The following is a 23,267-nucleotide window of genomic DNA, read 5'->3' on the forward strand; positions in this document are numbered from 1 at the left end:
ATTCAAGCCCAAATTCGAGTAAAAAAGTTTTCAGGAAGTGCCTGTATTACTCGCGAGAAACAAAAAAAAAAGACGCATTTCCTGTTTATAACGCGGAAGTGAAATGCGCGATCGCTATGCACAAATTGAAGCAGAAAAACGGCAAATGTTAAAAAACAAAGTCGTGTGTTATGAAGTCTTGGGTCTGCCATTCACCTACTCTGATTCTGAAGGAGAATATCTGCCTTTTGGAGATTATGATCGGTCGTTCATTGGCAGTGACAGTCCAGATGCGTCTGTGAATGGAGGTGGGTCTTTGCGTGTGTACGTCAATGTTTACCTGCAGCAATGTTGACCAAAGGGTTCAAATAAGCATGGTGTGCTTGGTGCCAGTGATAATCATGATGTTAGTGTCTGTTATTGACATGGTATAGACAGCAGGTCTAGTAAAAATAGGGCTCTGAAGAACTACAAAGTCATCCGCGATAGGAACTGATTTGACCAGGCTACTTTATTATATAGTAACATAGGGATTGTGATAATACTAATAGTTTACTATTGTTGGTTTACATGTGGCTGTGGTCCTGTTTGTTTGTTATGTCGGAGAAATTACAAAAATCAAAGTAAAACTGCTCAAATGTGTTCAACAATCAGTATTTACTGAAATGTGCATAATTTGACGCTATTTCCATCCTGTGACGTCATAATATGCAAATTAGATGAGTAAATTTACTCCCTTTATAAACTTTAGTTCATACTCAATGATTTTCACATTTACAGTAGGACTTTATCTCTGACCACTTTCAAGCCATGGCCTTTTGAATTTTTTATGCAAAAATCAAAAAAAACCCGGGCGGTTAGAGGGTTAAATCAGTAATGCTAAAAATGCTAACAATGCTAACAAGGTTGATTAGCTAACTTAGCTTATGAATTCTAGCAGTTATGTTAAAAATGCTAACTAGCTAACTTGTTAGTAAGGACTTTTATTTTGAAACATTTGTTGATCGGGTATCCATGGCTGCCACTATCAGGAATAAAGAAGTTACTGTAGTAAAATCATGTTGGTTGCTATGGAAACGGTCATAAATGCTTAATTTTAATGGTTGCTATGTTGGTTGCTAGGTACATGGAGGTCTCATGTAGTTGACTGGAGGCATAGTTGATGATAACTGACCGGTGGAATGGTTAAATAGTTGAGTAGTTTCAATGGTTAAATGGTTTAATAGTGTTTTATTGCAGTGAGGACTTTTATTTTGAAACAGTTGTGGGTAGAGGAAACAGTTTAACAGGATATGTAGTCTTCACAGAGAGATTGTATGCTTAAAGCCTGCGAGACAGAGAGCTGTTGCAGGTGGGGCTGGCCACCTGGCATGAGATTCTAATTGCTTAACGACCCGATTGTGATGTCAGAGAGACCAATGTTAAGTCTATGGGGACATTTTTAATAGTTTTTAATTGATAGTTTAAAAAGTATAAAAGTCACAAAGTTGAAAAATACATTGCTCCGATGTCATAAGTAAGATCTACGTAACACATTTTGAATGAAGTTTCTACGTTAAGGCGAGACACGGCAGTTGAAAACATTGTTTTTGTGACCTCCGGTCAATTTTGAGATTTTGTGCTAGTTTGCTACCTTAGCATGTATTCTACCACCCTACTACAACAACAAAGTCCGATTTGCACATTTAGGTGTTTATTTCACGAACTTTTGTGTGCTCGCGCCTATGTATTTCTCCACATTTTCTCAAAAGTTCCCATTCTAAAATGTCATGTACTCCCGCGAACGTGATCCAAATCATATCGTGTCTCACACCTTTGGAAAGCCCTGCTCCTCCTGCATAACGCCATGCAATCCAAATATGGACATTTCCTTTGTATTGGCAACCAATCGCGAAAGTTCAAAGACGAGTCTAAGCTGAGAACGAATCTCATTGGCTGTGTTTTAAGGCTGTTTTCTCAAAACTAGTTATTTGCGGTTTTGAGTCATTTTCCGGTAGATACTTCTCAGCCTCTGTAGCACCTATCTACACCAAACTTTCCAGTTATACACTTAACAGTATTCTGAAGACATTTACAGAGGGATTTGTTAATACATCATTCCTGGCCTGATTTATGTGACATGTTAATCAAAAAAGCATGGCAAAAATCGTTTTTTTAAGGCTATGGACAGTATATTTGGATTTCCTAGGCAATGAAAGCAGATATCCTGAAATCCTTCTGTAATTTTATTGTAATCTTGTTTGTAAACAACATGAAAGAATAATTTTGCACCTGGCTTTATCATATGCTCAGATCTATCTACCGGAAATATATGCAAAATCATGCATATTTAATGAGATAATGCCTCATTTGCATAATTAAACATACACATTTCAAAAACTTGTAATACATTTTTTTCTCATACTTGTGTAAGTAATCAACTGAGGAAGTTTCATGGTGATACCTATTATTTAAAAATTTTACCCTATTCAACTGTAGTGTCTCGCCTTAAACGGTTCAAGCTGAATTGCGTGCGTTAGAAGAAGAACTAGAAATGCAATTCCAAGGAATTACCAGTGCATGAAAATGCAAAAATAGATAGATAATGTAGATATGGTTACTAAGGTGTAGCTAGGGTAAACATGGTGTTTGCATAGTTTAAAGAGAGTTGATAGTGTGAAAGCTTAAACATTCCAGTTCTAACTTACCTAATGATTTCTATTCATGTTTAAATGTTAACTATGGTAACAATGATAACCAGGTTGATTGGTTAACTTAACTACTGATTTCTTGCAGTTATGGTAAAAATGTTAAAGGTATACTATGCAACGTTTTTCAGTTAATCAATTCGTTCCATACATGATTAAATGGGTCATTACCGGTCGAACGGTGTTTTTTTTGGCCGCTCTAGTGGTCTGTAGCAGTAAAACCACACTTGCAACTTCAGGAGACACCGGGCACGCACCCATGTTCTACTCCAGGAAGTGTCATGTAAAGTCTCATGAAAAGGCACGGCAGACTGACCGATTGAGGAGTTTTGTCAAATATACACGCTAAAGCTGTAGCAGAAGCTCTGCAGAGAAATATGCAAGCATAAAACGAGCGAAAATGAAAAGTGAAAGCGAAACCGGCGATGAAATCGCCAATCCTGCATAGTATTCCTTTAACTATGCCAACAGTGCTAACCAGGTTGATTAGTTAACTTAGCTAATGATTACTAGCAGTTATGTTACAAATGCTAACTATGCTATCAATGCTAACTATGGTAACGATGCTAACTTTACTAACAATGCTAACCAGGTTGATTAGCTAACTTAGCTAATGATTTCTAGCAGTTATGTTAAAAATGCTAACAATGCTAACTATGCTAACCATGGTAACTAGCTAACTTACTAGTGAGGAGTTTCATTTTGAAACATTTGTTGCTAGGGTATCCATGGTGGCCACTATCAGGAAACAAGATGTTACTACAGTATAATCATGTTGGTTGCTATGGAAACGGTCATAAACATAAACAGTCGTGTTTTTTCCTACGCACATTATACAATAGTCAGTTGTAAATGAATAACTCCTATGTAAACCTTTGTTAATGTTCTGAAGTTCGCTCTAAATATCTTTGAACGAATATGCCAACCGTTGGCATATAGGATTTTTCACATTAGCCTTAGACCTTACACACAAGCACAATTACCTTACCCACTTTTTAAAACATATTTGAAAATGTTTTTAAAGGATATCTACAAAATCACACACAAAAGATAAAGATATTTTTTTAGGGGGTTGGGGTAGGGAGGGGGGTGGGAATTGGAGGTTGTTGGAAGGAGGGAGGAGTGGGAGGACTGGGGATGGGGTATGAGGGAAGCATGAAATGTAGGAGGGACATTAACTTAACTATCATTTTTTTCCCTTCGCTTCTCTCTCACGTGTTTAGAGAGGAGTTTAGAGTAAAAATATATGTATATATATTTTTTCCCCCTCTGTAACTCAGTTTCTTCAGTTGTAAAGTGCTGACCCTCTTGACTTCATAAGATAAAAAATAATTATATATTTTTTTGTCTATCACACACCCATAAGGCAAGGAAAGATCTCTGGTCATGATGTGTTCTTGCATTGGCACTGCAGCAAATACATAGCGTGTGTGTGTGTGTTTCCCACCCACCTGCACCTCTCAAAAACACACACTTTGAATATTTGTTTGTTTCTCAGTCCTGAATTTCCACATTTCCATTTAATTTTAGGAAGAACTAAAGGTCAATCTGAGGAATTTACAGCGAATGGTGGCTACTTATGAACAAGTAAAAAGAAGCTGCAATGAAACTGCACAACACAGAAAAGTAAGAGTGATGTCTACAGTCCCTAACACCACATCAATGCCCGATCCAACATTTTGTCAACATCATAAATTCATCAGGTCCCTTTCCACAGGTGTATTAATCAAGCAATTGATAGCAATTGATGCTTGATATTATACACTTGTGGAAAGGGACCTGATGAAACCCATGAATATGTCAGTGGCATGCCTCTTTATGCAGAGGAAGCGATCTCCAATTTGCGCCCATAGACATGAACTACGACAAAGTATCTTGCTCTGCCTTAACAATCTTTGATGTCCTGCTCACTCACGCATCACTTTTAAGATACGTCAATTACTGATGATGCACATCACCTCTTACACACCGATTGCTGAGAATATGAGCATATAGCAAAGCTGAAAAATGTCTCTTCCCACTTATTGACCCTGATAATGGGGTAATGTTTAATATTTCTTGAGACATGAATGAATACTTATACAATGCAAGGACAACTTTTAAAAAACGTTTGCATGGTAGTTCATGACAATTCCAACATATACAGTCATCATACCCTTTTGAAATAGTTACTTTTTTTGTCTTACAGCCTGAAATCAATACCCATTTTAAAAACAATCTTTTCCAGTTTTATTTACAAATTTAGCTGCACAACATCAAAATAATGAAAAAAAAGTCAACCGTTCTGAAAATTAATAAAAAAAAATAAAAACTAGAATAACAGGGTTGGAAAAGTTATCATACCCTTGACTTAATACTTTGTTGAGCTTCCTTTTGCTTTCATTACAGCCATCAATCTGGTTGGATGTGTCTATTATAGCTTTGCACACCTAGATTGGGGAATATTTGCCCAATCTTCCGTGCAGAATTGTTAAAATCCAGTCAAATTCTGTAAGGAACGGCGATGGACTGCTCTCTTCAAGTCAATCCACAGATTTTCTATAGGATTTAAGTCAGGGCTCTGACTTTGCACTCAAGGCTAGTCACCATCCTATACTTAAGCCACTGCTTTGTTCTTTGGCAGTATGTTTAGGATCATTGTCCTGTTGGAAGGCGAATGACCTGCCCATCTTTAGCTGTCTAGCAGAGGGACACAGGTTTTCCTCAAGAATTTGGGTGTACTTGGCGCAGCACCCATTTTCCCTTCTATCCTGACCAATTGCCCAGTCCCTGCTGAAGAGAAACATCCCCACAACATAATGTTGCCCCAACCATGCTTCACACTAGGTATGGTGTGTTTTGGGTGGTGCACTGTGTTTGGTTTTCACCAAACATAGCGCTTGGAGTTCAGTGCAAAAACACATCTGGAATATTCTGCTACCATGTGGAAAAAGCTTTTATGGTCAGATGAGACTAAGATTGAACTTTTTGGAGACTAAGATGGAACTTTTTGGACTGAGCTCCAGGCGCTTACCAAACACAGTATACACACCCAAACACACCCAAAACACACCATACCTAGTGTGAAGCATGGTGGGGGCAACATTATGTTGTGGGGATGTTTCTCTTCAGTGGGGACTGGGCAATTGGTTAGGATAGGAGGGAAAATGGATGCTGCCAAGTATGCCCAAATGATTGAGGAAAACCTGCGTCCCTCTGCTAGACAGCTGAATATGGGCAGGTCATTCGCCTTCCAACACGGCAAAGATCCTAAACATACTGCCAAAAGAACAAAGTAGTGACTTAAGGATAGGATGGTGACTAGCCTTGAGTGGCAAAGTCAGAGCCCTGACTTAAATCCTATAGAAAATCTGTGGATTGACTTGAAGAGAGCAGTCCATCGCCATTCCCTACAGAATTTGACTGAATTTGAACAATTCTGCTCGGAAGATTGGGCAAATATTCCCTAATCTAGGTGTGGAAAGCTATAATAGACATATCCAAACAGATTGAGGGCTGTAATGAAAGCAAAAGGAAGCTATACAAAGTATTAAGTCAGGGGTATGATGACTTTTCCAACCCTGTTATTCTAGTTTTGAATTTTTTATTAATTTTCAGAACTGTTGACTTTCTTTTCATTATTTTGATGTTGTACAGCTACATTTGTGAATAAAACTGAAAAAGATTGTTTTTAAAATGGGTTTTGATTTCAGGCTGTAAGACAAAAAAAGTAACTATTTCAAAAGGGTATGATGACTTTCTATAGGCACTGTAAATGTCCTTTTATGGTCTATCTACTAGTTTATTTATGAAAATAAATCCCTACGAATTTGTTTGAAACTGAAACTTGACATGTGGGAGGGAACTTTTTACCTTTTCAGCTTGAACCAATGATCACACAATTCCGACTGAAAATGCTTCGGAGTACAACTCTTGTGTTTCCTTGTGCACCGGGCCTTCCATCTCCCTCCTCAGTCTTGCCCCCTCTGGTTGCAACTAGATGAATGCCCCCTCTGGTTACAATTCGATGTCCTCAATGATGTCGGGCTTTGAATGATCTCCAGGGCATGAGCTGGAGGACCTACTGTAGGACTGAGGAGGGAAAGCCGTGTGCCAATAGAGGGTTGAGAAGAGCCCATTATATACGGCTCTTGGGCCTTTGTGTGTACAGTAAGATACCGTCCTGTGGTGATGTGTGGTATTACAGGTCCAGGCTCAACAAACAGAGAAGCAGATCAAGCAGGAGTTTGAGAAGCTTCACCAGTTTCTACGAGATGAAGAGGCAGTCAGGATAGCTGCACTGAAGGAGGAAGAGAAGCAGAAGAGTCAGATGATGAAGAGGAAGATCAAAAAGATGAAAAGAGAGATATCATCTCTTTCAGACACCATCAGAGCCATAGAGGAGGAGATGGGAATTGATGACATCACATTCTTAAAGGTATATCTAATTATGAATTCAACCGAGAAAACATCAGATATTGGTTTAGTGAGTTAGTGTTACCAAAGGATTTCACCTTTTGTTTTACAGAACTACAAGAGCGCAGTGGAAAGGTGAGTGATCTGCCTCCTGTCTCTCTCTTCTCTGTGGTTCTGAACCCAAACCCACAGCAGCACTGACTCCTGAATGTTATTCCAGAGCCCAGTGCAAACAGCAGGATCCAGTGAGGGCTTCAGGAGCTCTGATCGATTTGTCAAAGCACCTGGGCAACCTGAAGTTCAGAGTCTGGGAGAAGATGCAGGAGATTGTTCAGTATAGTGAGTTTTGCTACACACACACACACACACACACACACACACACACACACACACACACACACACACACACACACACACACACACACACACACACACACACAGAGAGAGAGAACATGCATATATAATTATATCAATACTGCACTCTAAAAACAGATTGGTTAAAAAAACTACTAATCTTGTTGGTTAAGCACATATTGGTTGATTTAACTAAGATATTGGTAGCATTTAAACAAATACATTGGTTATCAAACAACTAATATCATTGGTTAAGCATACATTGGTTGATTTAACTAAGATATTGGTAGCAATTAAACAAACACATTGGTTATCAAACAACTCATATCATTGGTAAAGCATTACATTGGTTGATTTAATTAAGATTGAGTCTTTTGTGACTATCTTAAAATGCCTTTCATTTGTTTTAAAATGTCAAGAGGAGTTTCAGATTTCTAAAACTTATATGGCATCTTTGTGTAATCCACAAGCCAAGCGATTTTGACAGTTTAATCTGTTACCAAGATGGGTGCATGCGCACATTCTCATGCTACAGTTCCTACCGCAAACATCTCATAAGCGTGCATTCAATGTTGACCAGTCTGAGCCTGTTCCGTGTCTTGGTAGTGCTGGCATAGTTCATTCTTTAGATGGATGCGAAGATGTTCAATCAGAGTGGTCATTACGTGACGAACATGGTGTCTGTACACCAGCGGCTATGTTTGTAGCAAAAATTAGGTCTAGCGAAGCTATTACCATGCAGCATGCTGATGTGATTGTTGAGAATGCCTCAAGTATGGTTAGGGGGATTGTGCAACACTTGAAAAAGTTTTCACTGAACAGCGTTTAAAAAGCTATTGAAAAGGGTCAAGATCTTGGAAGTGTTGAATGTGAGATTTGTGAAGAGTTTTCTCTATGAAGAGCCATTCTCTGGTAGCCTAGAAATCTAGACGCACCCTAGCGGGCAAAAATATTTTTGCCTAGCGGGATGGTCTAGGGTCGCACCGTTGAGGCCAAGCCTGCGCTAGGCACAAGGCCAGCCTAACCAATCAGAACGCTCTCTGTGTACAGAGTCCTTGAGCCCGCCTTAGCTCACCTTCGGCTTCCGATATATTGACGCCAGGGGGCTGGACCATGCATCCTCGTTCGACGAGTTGGGTGTGAGACCGTGTTGCACAACCATAGAGAAAAACAAAAGATGGATGAGGCTAACGAAGCGCACTCGTTTGAATCAGCTTTGCAAGAGTTAGAGTTGGGCTTTTCTTTGAAGGTTGAGCAGAAAGAAGCGCTCAAGTCATTCGTTTTAAAGAAGGATGTATTTGCCGTTTTGCCGACCGGCTACGATTGGTCACAAATGCTGGCCTATTACGTGCAGAGGCAGTTTGAAAGACAACTGTTCATCCCACCCACAGGCTTCAGCTCTGTGAATGGTCCGACCCCAGACTATACATTTCTGTGTAGTTTGGCTTGCCAGGCTAATTCTCTGGTCTTTCCTCACAATACCTTGAAAAGAAATACTTTGAAGACAGGCTGTCTCATACTGTCACAGGAGAATGTACTTGCCAATAGAATTGAGCAGAGGAATGACCGCATAACTGGAGTTACAACTCAGGTAGTTAGACATTACAAAGTGTCATACATTCCAATGGAAAATGTTCTGAAGCATCTCATTTGTCTCAGCCTAGGTTTCTTTTACTAAAGAAATGCTAAATAAAAAATGTACAATAACCTGATTGCATAAGTGTGCACAGCCCTAAACTAATACTTAGTTGAAGCACCTTTAGATTTCAGCACGGCATTCAATCTTTGGGTAAGAGTCAATCAGTTTGGCACATCATGACTTAGCAGTATTTTGCCATTCCTCCTTGCAAAAGTATTCTAACTGTGTCAAATTGGCTGGGCATGTCCTGTACACAGCCCTCTTCAGGTCACCCCACAGATTTTCAATTAGCTACTTGCACTAACATTTTTAGTACTGTCGTTAGATTTCCGGTGTGATCGAACCTGCAGCTATTGCTATGGTAATTAGTGTCTACACGGACCCGGTTGAGTGTTGCACCTAGCGAGTCAACACGTTACGATAAAGAAGGATTTGTGCATGTTTAAATTTGTATTATTGGGAAAACAAGATATTCTGTGCCCAGAATTGACTGGTATTTAGAGCTATTCATTATTCCCTCCACCCTGATTAAAGCCCCAGTTCCAACTGAAGAAAAACGCATGATGCTGCCGCCTCCATGCTTCACCGTGGGAATGGTGTTCTTTTTGGTGATGTGCTGTGTCTTTTTTTTTTGTGCCAAACATATCTTTTGGTATTAAGGCCAAACATTTCAACTTTGGTCTCATCAGACCACAACACATTTTTCCACATGGTTTTGGGAGATGTATTTTTTTTGCAGAGTTTAGCCGGGCTTGGATGGGGGGGTTTTTTTTGGTTAAAAAAGGCTTCTGTCTTGCCACCCTACCCTGTAGCCTAGACATATGAAGAATTCAGGAGATCGTTGTCACATGTAGGGAGCATCAGTACTTGCCAGAAATTGCTGCAATTCTTTCAGTGTTGCTGTAGGCCTCTTGGCAGCCTCCCTGACCAGTTTTCTCCTGGTCTTCCCATCAATTTTAGGGCGACATCCTGTTCTTAGTAATGTCACTGTTGTGCCATATTTTCTCCACTTACTCTTTACAGTGTTCCAATTGATATTTTTCAACAAGGAGATCCTGTACCTGCTTTGTAAGCTCTTTGCGGCCCATGGCTTTTCCAGTTGGATGTTACCAAGATGTCAGGAAAAACCCTATAAGAACAGCTGTACTTTATTTGGGGTTAATCAGTCAGTTTAATTGATGGCAGGTGTATACTTAGAATTTCATATGAGTTTGAATGTGATTGGTGGCTTCTGAACACTGCCGCATTCCCAATTGCAAAAGGGTGTGCCCACTTATGCAACCAGGTTATTACAGTGCATGAAAATGCACTGTACTGTTCTTCCTAGGCTTCTTATTACAGTGCATGAAAATGCACTGTACTGTTCTTCCTAGACTTCTTATTATTAGAGTGCATGAAAATGCACTCTACTGTTATGCTGTTTATTCTTATTAGAGTGCATGAAAATGCACTCTACTGTTATCCGATATCTTCTTATTACAGTGCATGAAAATGCACTGTACTGTTATCCCTAGGCTGCTGCTTCTTCTTTTTCTTCTTCTACTACTTTTTATTATTACAGTGCATGAAAATGCACTATACTGTTCTTCCTAGGCTGCTTCTTCTACTACGTTTTATTATTATAGTGCATGAAAATGCACTATACTGTTCTTTCAAGTCTTCTTCTTCTTCTTCTAACGCTCGCAATTCAGCTTCAACCGCTTAACGTAGAAACTCCATTCAAACTATGTCACGTAGGTCTTACTTACGCGATGTGTGCTTTGTATTTTTCAACTTTGTAACTTTTATACTTTTTAAACTATTACATAAAAACTATCAACAATTTCCCCATAGACTTAACATTGCTCATTATGACATCACGGCAGCAATTAGAATGTTACGCCAGGTGGCCAGTCCAGGTGCAGCAGCTCTCTCTCTCTCTCAGGCTTTAAACAAACACTGGCTCTCTTGAGACTACATTTTCTGTTCCCCTGTATCAACTGTATCAACATAAGTCTTCCTAATTCCATCCAACTTTCTATCCATTCATCTTCTTCAAACCATTCACTCATCCACCCATTCTAAACAGTCTGCCTATCAACATCAATTAGACAATCTACATTAAACTTTTAAACAATCTACTCTGTCTCAGGCTTTAAGCAGACACTATGGCTGTGTCTCATATGGCGCACTTCCGTCAGTGCACTGAAATGTAGTGCGTAGTGCGCACTGAACACTTACCTCTGTAGTGCACACTGTCGTGGGTAAGTATCGTCTCGAGTGGAACACTGTCGTTTTGCACTTGGCGGAAGTGACAGGCTAACATGTGATCGCGATTCTCCAACCCGCCAAACATTTGAACGGCGTTGTTTACAACAATGAACTTCCTCGTGGTTTTGCTCGTGCTTATTTACCCCGTTACCCACGTGGAGGCGACGCCGAATCCAACGTAATCGTAAGATCTGACTCCTATTATTAGCGCAAGCTGAGATGGTACTAGCCTGTTATTTTAATTGTTTATGTATGACCGCCCTAAAATACATGCCTAATGGCAGCGTCGCGCCGGTTTTAGGCTTACCTTTTCATGCAGTGTCCAACGACGTTGTTTGTACAAAGTTTTATCAATACATGCACTAGTCAAAATAAAGTTCATATTCGTTTTTTGCATATCACCCTACTTACTGCAATTAAATGCCTTTTGTTGCCCACATTTATGTAACACTGTACTTTGAGAACTAAACCTCATGTTTTCATGTTCAGCACCATCAGCATACATACCAGTATTCATGTGTGTGCGCATGTCTCTCCCATAACCATTAGTATTAAGGTTCAATTCACACCAGTAAAAGCCTTTGAGAAATATAAATATCTTACTAAATCCACTAAATTAATGTATTGTTTCACATCTAATTGTAGTCTGATGTTTACACATTAAGTATGACAAAAGATAACCAATTCAGGGATGTGATTGGCAAAGGACAAAAAAGCAGGAAAATATACCCCCCCCCCCCCCCCCCCCGTGTAAAAAAAAGTTTGTGAACTGCTGCTCTCGTGTATATAGTTAAGGTACGGTAGTGTCGGCTACTGTGCACGTCATAAATGTAATTTACTAGGCAGGTCCGGGGGCATGCCCCCCCGGGAGAATTTTTTTTAAAAATAACCCCTTAAATGACGACATCTGATGACTTTTGAGAACTATTGATAAATATATTTCAAACATTATAAAATATTACAATATAGTCTATAAGGCCTAAAGAAACTCACTTATAGAAAAGTAACCTAGGCCTACTCAAGACTAAACCAGATATGGCTGAAATATGTAGGCCATCATGATAATTTTGCCAACAATGATGTAGAACCATGTATTCTCTCAGTTCATAACATGTTTTGTTTTAACTTAAACCAACATAAAGTTATCATTTTGACTACATTATTTAGCATAGGCCTACTTGATAACATATAGCCCTTACAGTCCTCTAGTCCTGTACAATATAGTGAACCATAGGCCTATTGACACTGATGCTGATTGAAGAGGTTGCTTGAAAGTTGTTGTATTTAAGTTCCAAAGAAAATCAAATTGCAGCACTCCGTCTCCTTCAAAAGTAACATGTCCTATCTCTCCTCCTAAAATAAATTACAGGCACTGTTATACAGTAGGCTACATCACTAGTTGTCTAAGTGCACGTAGCCTACTAACTAAATGGAGAGCTAGGATTAAAATTCAGACTGTGTCTTTAAATAGGCGACTTTTTTCTATCAGCACAATGCTACAGTAGGCCATTTCCACTAATAATTCAGCTCAATATCTCAGCACTATCGTCATACGTTTGCAGATGGCTAGGCCTAATACCGAAATATGTTTTGAATGACATGGGGCGCACGGATGTGAACGGCTGGACAAACGCGAAATGACAATTGTTAGCTAAACAATTTAGTAGACCTAAGGTAGACAGGCTTTGTGGTTAAAACGATGAAAACCAGTAGGCTAGTCTGTCACAGCTAACTTCAAGCACAGTAGCCCAGACTAGTTTACACGCGCAGAAATTAAAAGTCAATATCAGCATCACGAGATTGCTGTCATTATCGGAAAATCCAGACACGTCAAACTGGACGCGAACGCGTGGCAAAGCCAAAAAAACAACTTCATTAATGATATCTTTTTAAATAAATAATTTGATCTTTACCGTTTCGCTTCAGCTAAGAAACAAATAGTTCACCACACACATCGAACTTGCATCAAACATTCATCAACACATCTGCTTTCACTTTCAATGAAATCCACTAGGCCTACGGACAAGGCTTGCGGAGTGATGAATGAAATAAGCACCAAACCCGTCGTCATTGTCAGCGGCGTATTATTGGTCTCCCCCGAGAAAATTTTGTAAATATTGTTATGTAAATGCATAAATTCTGCGCACTTTCAGCCTACAGTAATGGTCTGTGTTAGGCTACAGATACCACCCACCCCCCTAAAAAAAAACATCGATTCTGCATGATTCACGAAGGTCGCATTTTTACGCCTGAAAATCCGGATTTCCGGATAAATCCGGAAGAATCACATCCCTGCAATTATAGTTAGAAAATCATAGTTACAGTATATCATAGTAAGACAAATCTAATAAAAAAGTAAGGAAGAGGCTAAAACACAGGGATGCAGCAAACTTTCATATACTTTATTAAAATCAATATAAGATCGCTGTTCTGCTTTATGAAGTGGTCCGCCATCCCACCGCAGAGGAACTCTCTCACTTGGGTGCCCGCTTTGCCCGCCTAGCCGGATCTGCTGCCTTCAACAGGGTGGCAGGAGCGATTACAGGGTGGTAGGAGCGATTGACTGATGGCACATCCGCGTGAAGCCCCCTGCAGAGGACGCTCCCTGCTATTTCACTCCGTCCAGCTGCAGGTCATCTGTGACGACGGCGGAAGATTTCTGGACGTGTTTGTTGGATGTTGTGGGTCAGTCCACGACGCCCGAGTCCTACAAAAAGGCCCCATCTACTATGAGCAGTCCTACCCCCCACAGGATACTGCACATTGGAGATGTGGCTACCCCTGCTTGTCACGCCCCATCTGCCTCATGACACCCTTCAGACAGCCTGTTAGAACCACCTCCAAGCAATATACAACTGCTACCTGTCAAGGGTAGTCTTTTGGGGTCCTGAAAACAAGATGGCAGTCCATTTTCCTCAAGGCTCTGGAGGTGGAGGTGAAGTATGTGCCGGAGGTCATTGTGTGCTGTACTGTTCTCCACAACATCTGTGTGAGCAACGGGGACGTCCTGGAGCCAGATGCTGATGTCGATGTTGGGAGAGCAGCAAGGGACCAACCCGCACCAGGACCAGCACCTCCAGGAACCACCTCTGGGGCTGACAACAGACAGAGGATGGAAACAGCATGTTATGCCCCTGATCTTAATTACATTTAAACCATCCAAATCTTTTCAAGAGTTGACAATGTAAGTCACTTTGGATAAAAGTGTCTGCCCAGCTAGTGTCTTCATTCATTCAACACCTCAGAATAAGCAAACTGAAGATATAAGATCTAATTAAGACTAGACACAACATAGACACAACTTTAATCGCTATCACTTATCACTAAATAAATCTGATAACATAATCTTTCTGTCTTACATCTGTCAACATTAAAAAAGTTAGTCAAACATCTTGTCTGGTAGGCAATGGTAGAAAACTATCCCAGTTTCACTATTCTTTGGCGAAAAATATTGGAGACCCTCCCAGATGTAGACTATGATGATTATGGATATTTTGCAGACTTTTGTACAACGTGATGTACAACAAAAAATACATCACGAAAATTATTTAGTCACAAGTTACAAGAACCAAAAAAGCGTACTAACTATCATACCCACATGAATTCAACACTTACCGTTACATTTAATACAAACCTGTAGGTGTCCGTACCGTTCCTCTTCCCCGTGAAAAGCGCCACATTGGCCGTCCGCCACAATATTACGGCCCCGGTGTCCTCATCTGTCCCTGCAACATCCGAAATACCTCGACTACATTAAAAACAAGACCTATGGTAGCCAAGTAAATAAAAGTATATATCTAATACAACACAATGTTGAGTTCGCCAGCACGTGATCCAAATTTGATTTCGTTGTGACAATCGTTTAATCCAAGGTAACACTGACGATAGCTGGCTAACGATAGCTAACGTTAGCTGCTAACTGGCGTCGTTTTCCGAGAAGCGTTTTTCAAAGACCATTCGTTCACCTCAGAGACTCTAAAATGCTCAACCTACAGATTCAACAACGAAGACATACATAAACTACAACATGGACCATTTAAAATATGCAGTAATGTCATCAAAGACTGCTTAACCAGCTAAGAAACAACAGTTAACATTACGGTGTGCTAACTCTCGGTATGATCGGTAACGAACAAGTAAATCATAACTTTTGTCAGAGAGCGAGATAGGTATACGGCATATCGTTGTATACACTAGTAAAACAATTTCATTTCATTCAAGTTACTTACATTTTTACGAAGCAGTTCCCCTCGGCTTGCATTCGCTGCTTTCATCGCTTCCATCCATTTCTTTTAGGTCTATGCTTCCATCTCGGTGCTGGCCGCCATTATTTCAAATCTGAAAACTTGGGGGAAAGCCCCTCCCCTTCCGCTACGCAGGCAAAATGGCGTCCGTTTAGTGTAAGTAGTGTCCATCATCTTGCACTGGATTTTTGTCCGTTATTAGTGCACCATCCGGGTACTTTCAGAGCACTGAGTTTTCGCTTGTTTTTCAGTGTGAACGCACTATGCCCTAAAAATCGTGCTTTTAGTGTGCAAGTGCACCATATGAGACACAGCCTATGGCTCTCTTAAGACTAGCCAGTTAAATTGATTACACCTGTATCTGTATCCACTACTCTCAGTAGGGAGCTGTGTCTCTCCATTCTACAAGAATATAAGGCACATTCCATCCAACATTCTATCCATTCATCTTCAGACCATTCACTCATCCACCATTTAAACTGTCAATCAATATCTATTAAACAATCTGCCAATCAACATCCATTAAACATTCTGTGTATCAACATTAATTAGACTATCTACATACAACTTTTAAAGTATTTACTGTGGGTGCCTCTCAAGCAGCGTTTATATGTCCTCCCTCGCTCCTCGATCCTCAATGATCTACATAAAGAAAGATAGGAGAAGGGCTAGACTATCCCATTGTTGCCGCTCCATCATTCTTTATGTAGATCAGTGAGGATCGAGGAGCGAGAGAGGACGCGTAAACGCTATATGAGAGGCACCTTCTGTCTCAGGCTTTAAGCATACAATCTCATTAAGACTACAGATCCTGTTTCACTACTTCCTCTGTCCACAACTGTTTCAAAATAAAAGTCCTCACTGCAATAATACACTATTAAATCATTTAACCATAGTAACTACTCAACTATTTAACTGTTCAACCATTCCAACTGTCAGTTATCATCAACTATGCCTCCAGTCAACTACATGAAACCTCCATATACCTAGCAACCAACATAGCAACCATTAATATTAAGCGTTTATGACCGTTTCCATAGCAACCAACATGATTATACTGCAGTAACTTCTTCATTCCTGATAGTGGCCACCATGGATACCCTATCAACAAATATTTCAAAATAAAAGTCCTCATTAGCAAGTTAGCTAGTTACCATTGTTAGCATAGTTAACATTTTTAACATAGCTGTTAGAAATGGTTAGCTAAGTTAGCTAATCAACCTGGTTAGCATTGTTAGCATATTTAGCATTGTTAGCATAGTTAGCATTTTTAGCATTACCTAACTTAACCGATGATTTCTAGCAGTAATCAACCTGGTTAGCATTGTTAGTAAAGTTAGCATTGCTAGCATAGTTAGCATTTTTTAACATAATTGCTAGAAATCAGTAGCTAAGTTAGCTAATCAACATTTTAACATGAATAGAAATCATTAGTTAAGTTAGAACTGGAATGTTTCAGCTTTAAACTGTCTACCTTCACACTATCAACTCTCTGTAAACTATGCAACCACCATGTTTACCCTAGCTACACCTTAGTAACCATATCTACATTATCTATCTATTTTTGCATTTTCATGCACTGGTAATTCCTTGGAATTGCATTTCTAGTTACAGTGCATGAAAATGCACTGTACTGTTATTCCAAAACTTCTTATTACAGTGCATGAAAATGCACTCTACTGTTATTCCAAAACTTCTTATTATTACATTGCATGCAAATGCAATGTACTGTTATCACTGTTCTTCTTCTTATTATATCTTCCGACCAAAATCAACGATCAAAGGCTCTAAAACCACTGAACTGTTTGACGTCATTCAAATACTCCTATACAGGTCTTGTAACGGAAATTTGTTCTATGTATTTTTCAAATGTGTGAACTTTATACTTTTTTTGATATTTACGATAAAAGAAATTAAAATTCCCATAGAGTTTACATTGAGACCCTTTGGCGGCAAAGATTAATTGTTACGTCAGTGCGCAGCTGTCAGTAATCAAGGATCTCTGATCCAAAGCCATGCCACCGCCGCTGCGCTGAACCAGGCTAAACGTGAATGTTACATTACGTCTACTCATTAAGCTGTAACAGCTGCAGCTGCTGTAAACCAGGACGTTATCGTCTTGTCTCCTGTTAGGCTAGCCTACTCCTTACTTGATTTGTTTATATCGTTACAGTAGCCTAACTGGTTTGCTCTCGGTAACGTTATCAGCAGCTAAAGACAATCTAACCTAACGTCAACGTAAACACTGTATTCAGCTAACGACAACCAAACTTGCTCCAGCCTACATAAAATATCCTACTGTAAGCTAACGATACATTTGCTAGATATCCTACCTGTTGCTGCATCATCGTTGATTGGCGTTGTTTGAGATTGTATTCCGTATTCCAATGTCTAAGTCTATAGCCTATGTCCTACTTTTTAACCTGCATTAGTGTAGATATGGCTATATGCTATCCTACAAGTCGTTTCACTGTAGGCTACTAAAGTGTCAGCTCTTGCAACTCGTTTGAAGTTGGCAACTTCATTTCAGTCTTTTAAATTCTAATTGGCCTAATAAATGAAGTTATTTTCCATAATAGCCTATATCCACAATGTTGATGCATTTTCATAAATCACTTTTTAAATGTGACTTTCCAAGTAATTTCAGTGGAATTGTAATTGGGTTATTGTTATTTATCTATTCTTCTGTGTAGCCTAGTTGTCTTTTTAACTATTAGGCCTAATACAATGTTTTAAACAGTCAACAACCTTTTTGCATTTACATGCAATGGTAATTCCTTCCATGGAATTACATTTTCTAGTTACAGTGCATGAAAATGCACTGTACTGTTCTTCCTAGGCTTCTTATTCTTCTAACGTATTTAATGCAGCTTCAACCGTTTGACGTAGAAACTTCATTCAAACTTTGTAACGTAGGTCTTGCTTAGGACACCCGTGCTATGAATTTTTCAACTTTGTAACTTTTATACTTTTTAAACTATTAGTTAAAAACTATTACAATTTCCCCCATAGACTTAACATTGCTCATTATGACATCATGGCAGCAATTAGAATCTTACGCCAGCTGGTCAGCCACCTGCAGCCAACTGTCAGTTTCTCTGGCTTTAAGCATACAGTCTCTCAGAAGACTACATATCCTGTTAACTGTTTCCTCTTCCCACAACTGTTTCAAAATAAAAGTCCTCACCGCAATAATACACTATTAAATAATTTAACCATTGAAACTACTCATCTATTGAACTGTTCAACGATTCCAACTGTCAGTTATCATCCACTATGCCTCCAGTCAACTACATGAAACCTCCATGTACCTAGCAACCAACATAGCAACCATTGAAATTAAGCGTTTATGACCGTTTCCATAGCAACCAACATGATTATGCTGCAGTTTCAAAATAAAAGTCCTCGCTAGCAAGTTAGCTAGTTAGCATGGTTAGCATAGTTAGCATTTTTATCATAACTGCTAGAAATCATTAGCTAAGTTAGCTAATCAACCTGGTTAGCATTGTTAGCATAACTGCAAGAAATCATCAACTAAGTTAGCTAATCAACCTGGTTAGCATTGTTAACAAATTTAGCATTGTTAGCATAGTTAGCATTACTGTTAGAAATCATTAGTTAAGTTAGCTAATCAGCCTGGTTAGCATTGTTAGTAAAGTTAGCATCATTACCATAGTTAGCATCGCTAGCATAGTTAGCATTTTTAACATAACTGCTTGTAATCATTAGCTAAGTTAGCTAATCAACCTGGTTAGCACTGTTAGCATAGTTAAAATGTTTACCATAACTGCAAGAAATCAGTAGTTAAGTTAACCAATCAACCTGGTTATCATTGTTACCATAGTTAACATTTTAACATGAATAGAAATCATTAGTTAAGTTAGAACTGGAATGTTTCAGCTTTAAACTGTCTACCTTCACACTATCAACTTTCTTTAAACTATGCAATCACCATCTTTACTTAGCTACACCTAAGTAGCCATATCTACATTATCTATCTATACATTTCTGCATTTTCATGCACTGGTAATTCCTTGGAATTGCATTTCTAGTTACAGTGCATGAAAATGCACTGTACTGTTATTCCAAAACTTCTTATTACAGTGCATGAAAATGCACTGTACTGTTCTTCCTAGGCATTTTATTACAGTGCATGAAAATGCACTGTACTGTTCTTCCTAGGCTTCTTATTATTACAGTGCATGAAAATGCACTGTACTGTTCTTCCTAGGCTTCTTATTCTTCTTCTAACGCTCGCAATTCAGCTTCAACCGTTTAACGTAGAAACTTCATTCAAACGTTGTTGCGTAGGTCTTGCTTATGCCATGTGTGCTTTGTATTTTTCAACTTTGTAACTTTTATACTTTTTGAACTATTAAATAAAAACTATTAACAATTTCCCCATAGACTTAACATTGCTCATTATGACATCACGGCAGCAATTAGAATGTTACCCCAGCTGGTCAGCCACCTGGGCACCAACTGTCAGTTTCTCTCAGGCTCCTCTCTGAAGACTACATATTCTGTTCCCCTGTATCCTCTGCGCACAACAGTATCAAAATAAGTCCTCCTAATTCCATCCAACTTTATATCCATTCATCTTCTTCAAACCATTCACTCATCCACCCATTCTAAACAGTCTGCCTATCAACAACATCAATTAGACGCTCTACATTGAACTTTTAAACAATCTACTCTGTCTCAGGCTGGCTCTCTTAACACTAGAAGCGCCGCGCCGTTCTGACCCACTTATACCTAGAAGCGCCGCGCCCCGGTCATTTGACCGCTTTGACGACCTACTAGAAGCGCCGGGCTGTTGTGAACTACTTAAAGCGCGGCGAGGCGGTCAAATGACCGCTGAGTCCTTAGACTGGGAGGCTTTTACTTACACATAATGATCGCTAGATGGCGCTTCGTGCACGAATGAAATCGTTTGGTCATAAATTCAGTTTGCACTAAGCCATGTGTCATTCGTGTCAGACCGTGTTGTTGATAATCTGTGGTTGTTTGTTTCATTATGACATACAGCACGTTTGAGTTATCTGTTCATGTATTTGTGTTGATTTGTGTTGTTTGAGGTAAAAACTTTGGAAGAGTTCTTGAACAAACCTTAAGCAAACTTGACTTTCAACTAAAATGCTCTAAAAGTGAATGTGGCTAGTTCTAATTCACTCCCCAAATTCACTTCTATTCATTTAATAGGTAGCCTATATGTTCGCGCCGCCGAAAATGATCGGACCTGGTCACCTGGAACAAAGAGCCTAACAGTCTGGTTTCAATTACACAGTAGCCAGGATTTCATGCCGCATTTTACAGGCTACCGTGGCTACTTTCTAAAACAACTTTCATTCATTTAGGGAGAAGCATCTTATGTCTAGGCTAGCTACCTCGGAGGGAGGGAGATAGAGAGAGCTATGCTGAGCAGGCATAGGCGTGAGAAGTAGCATAATTTAAAATAATGAGTAATGATATTCTCCGTTTTGCGAATGTGTAGGCTATGTTTGCGATGTCTGCTCAAAAAAAGCTAGGCCTATTGTTTCTACAATTTAAGCTAACTTCTATGTGAATTCGAGATTCAGCATTGAGACACACATTTTCACGACACTAGCTGCGTTTCCATTACCCATTAAATTGCGCAAATTAAGAGTTGCGAAAAGAAATGTGCTTAATGGAAACACACACATTTCGAAAAAACTCACATGTTTCGATAAAAAGTTTTTGCGCTCGGGTGAGGTGGTATTTCGAGCGTATCGAAATTTGTATATTTCGCAAAACTGCAATGGAAACACTTTTTTCGCATCTGACGAGTCACGTGATCCAACAACCGGATGTTAGGAGGAACGAAACCGACTAAGAAGACTGCCGACAGGAAGTGGCACCGGGAGAATAATGTAAAACAATATATTTTTTTTCATTAAAAGTGGCTCGTGTCATTCTAAAATGTTGAATCCACAGCTGTGAACTTGCCGACAACACTTTCTCAAAAACGCTGCATAGGCTACGCAACCGCTCAACTAGTTTTGTTTACCCATGCTTTGCTGGTTTAACGTGATGAGAACGGTGCTGAAAGAAATCTAGAATCTAGATTCTAGTTTTAGAAACTAATCAACTGGGCTGATCTACGAAATATTCCACTGACATGGCTGTGACATGATTTAAGCATAGGCCTACTACAACAAACTCCTGTGAAATATGTAATTTTTAATTTTATGTTTCTGCCCCACCAAAACGTAGGCCTCCTCCCAGCCTAATGACTGATAATCAGCGTACCGTGGTGGCAATTTGAATGCATTTAGTGTAGGCTAAATCCCTATGGCTAAATCTGGGTAATGTTGATAACCACCATGTCTCCTAATGACTTACAGCACGCGAGAATACACGAGATTTTAATTTAGTTAGCCGAATGTAATGGAAACACCGCAATTGCGAAAATTGTGATATTCGACATTAAGACAATATCGACAAAGTTTTTGCGCATATTTGTAATGGAAACGCAGCTACTGACAAGCGAAGCTGTAGCTCACTGGTTAGAGCTTTGGCTCGACGACCCAAGGGGTGTTGGTTCGATTCCCGGCCTGTTCAAGTCCTTTTGAACAAGGCATCAATAAAGTAGGCTATATTCTATTCTTTTCTATTCACATAACTACACGCACGCTGGCGAATTCGAACATTCTGAAACGCGCATATGCGATAAAACATTGCGCATTCTTCCACGAGTTGCCTAAACAGTCAGCCTACAGACTAGTAGGCCTATGCAGGGACAGATAGATGGGGTGGGGGTGGGGGTGGGGAGGCAGTTAATTGTCCTCAATATGCCTCGGTGATGTCTGTAACCTAGCCTAGACGAGTGTATGGGGGAGGGGGGATGATCGGTTTCAAATAGTAGTCTGCAATGGATAGTGTTATGTATAGACCCCGAAGCCATTTGCTTTGAGAACGGCTGGCTGATGAAGTTGTTGCTGGCTAGCTGGCTCAGCCAAAGCCTTAATGCAGCCGCCACAGTTTTCATGACTGATAATGGCTTTAGTTGCCACTTCATGTCTACAGATGTGTATATTGTATTAGATATCAACACACAATGTTATTGTATTGTTTTGGACAACGTTCTGCACGTTTCACTTCAATGTAGACTGCATGCGTTCATTGCGTTGTGAACGCGCAGCAATCTCTGGAAAGGAAACGGTGGAAGTCGCAGCAGTAGCCTAATAGCCTATCACGTTCAATGCTGTAAATCCATCTGTTCCAGAATATTTGGTTCATATCATCAATCTTTGGTTTTGGTGTTTGTGCAACCGGGCCCTGACGATTTAACAAAAGTATGAGTAACGTAGGAATTAGGAAAGTATGTAGGCCTGGGCCTAAGGTGAGATCAAAATCAGGTTTCCTTCTTTTCCCCATGTCATTTTCATTGGTCGTCAACTCACTGTGAGTCCTGTATCGTAGCAACGAGCACAATACTGATGTGGTGTGTCCAGTGGGAAAATCTCATGCAGGCCTAGTTTCTAAGCTATCGTTTATTTTTTCGCGTGTCACTATGATATAATTATTTTCAGATGCAAAAAGTCTAACTGGCTTAGTCAAAGTTTGTCAGATGGCGGCAGAAAATGATTGGCTGGCGAAATTATTTTTCGTTAATGGTAGGCCTAAACATATTGTGATTCATCCGTTTATTTCAGATAGCCTAAGTTGTTATTAAAAACCATTAACAAAAAATAATTG

General features: G+C 39.6%; 1 long non-coding RNA gene across 1 annotated transcript; it reads right to left on the reverse strand.

The window, feature by feature from the left end:
* Positions 1–13,841: 13,841 nt before the first annotated feature.
* Positions 13,842–15,586, reverse strand: LOC134079692 (uncharacterized). The gene is made up of 3 exons (XR_009939121.1): positions 15,534–15,586; positions 14,939–15,029; positions 13,842–14,399 (listed from the first exon to the last, which is right to left on the reverse strand). It is a non-coding gene; the product is annotated as an uncharacterized LOC134079692 (long non-coding RNA).
* Between the last annotated feature and the right edge of the window lie 7,681 nt (positions 15,587–23,267).

This window comes from Sardina pilchardus, chromosome 5 (assembly GCF_963854185.1).
Source record: "Sardina pilchardus chromosome 5, fSarPil1.1, whole genome shotgun sequence".
In the NCBI taxonomy this organism is placed as follows: Eukaryota; Metazoa; Chordata; class Actinopteri; order Clupeiformes; family Clupeidae; genus Sardina; species Sardina pilchardus.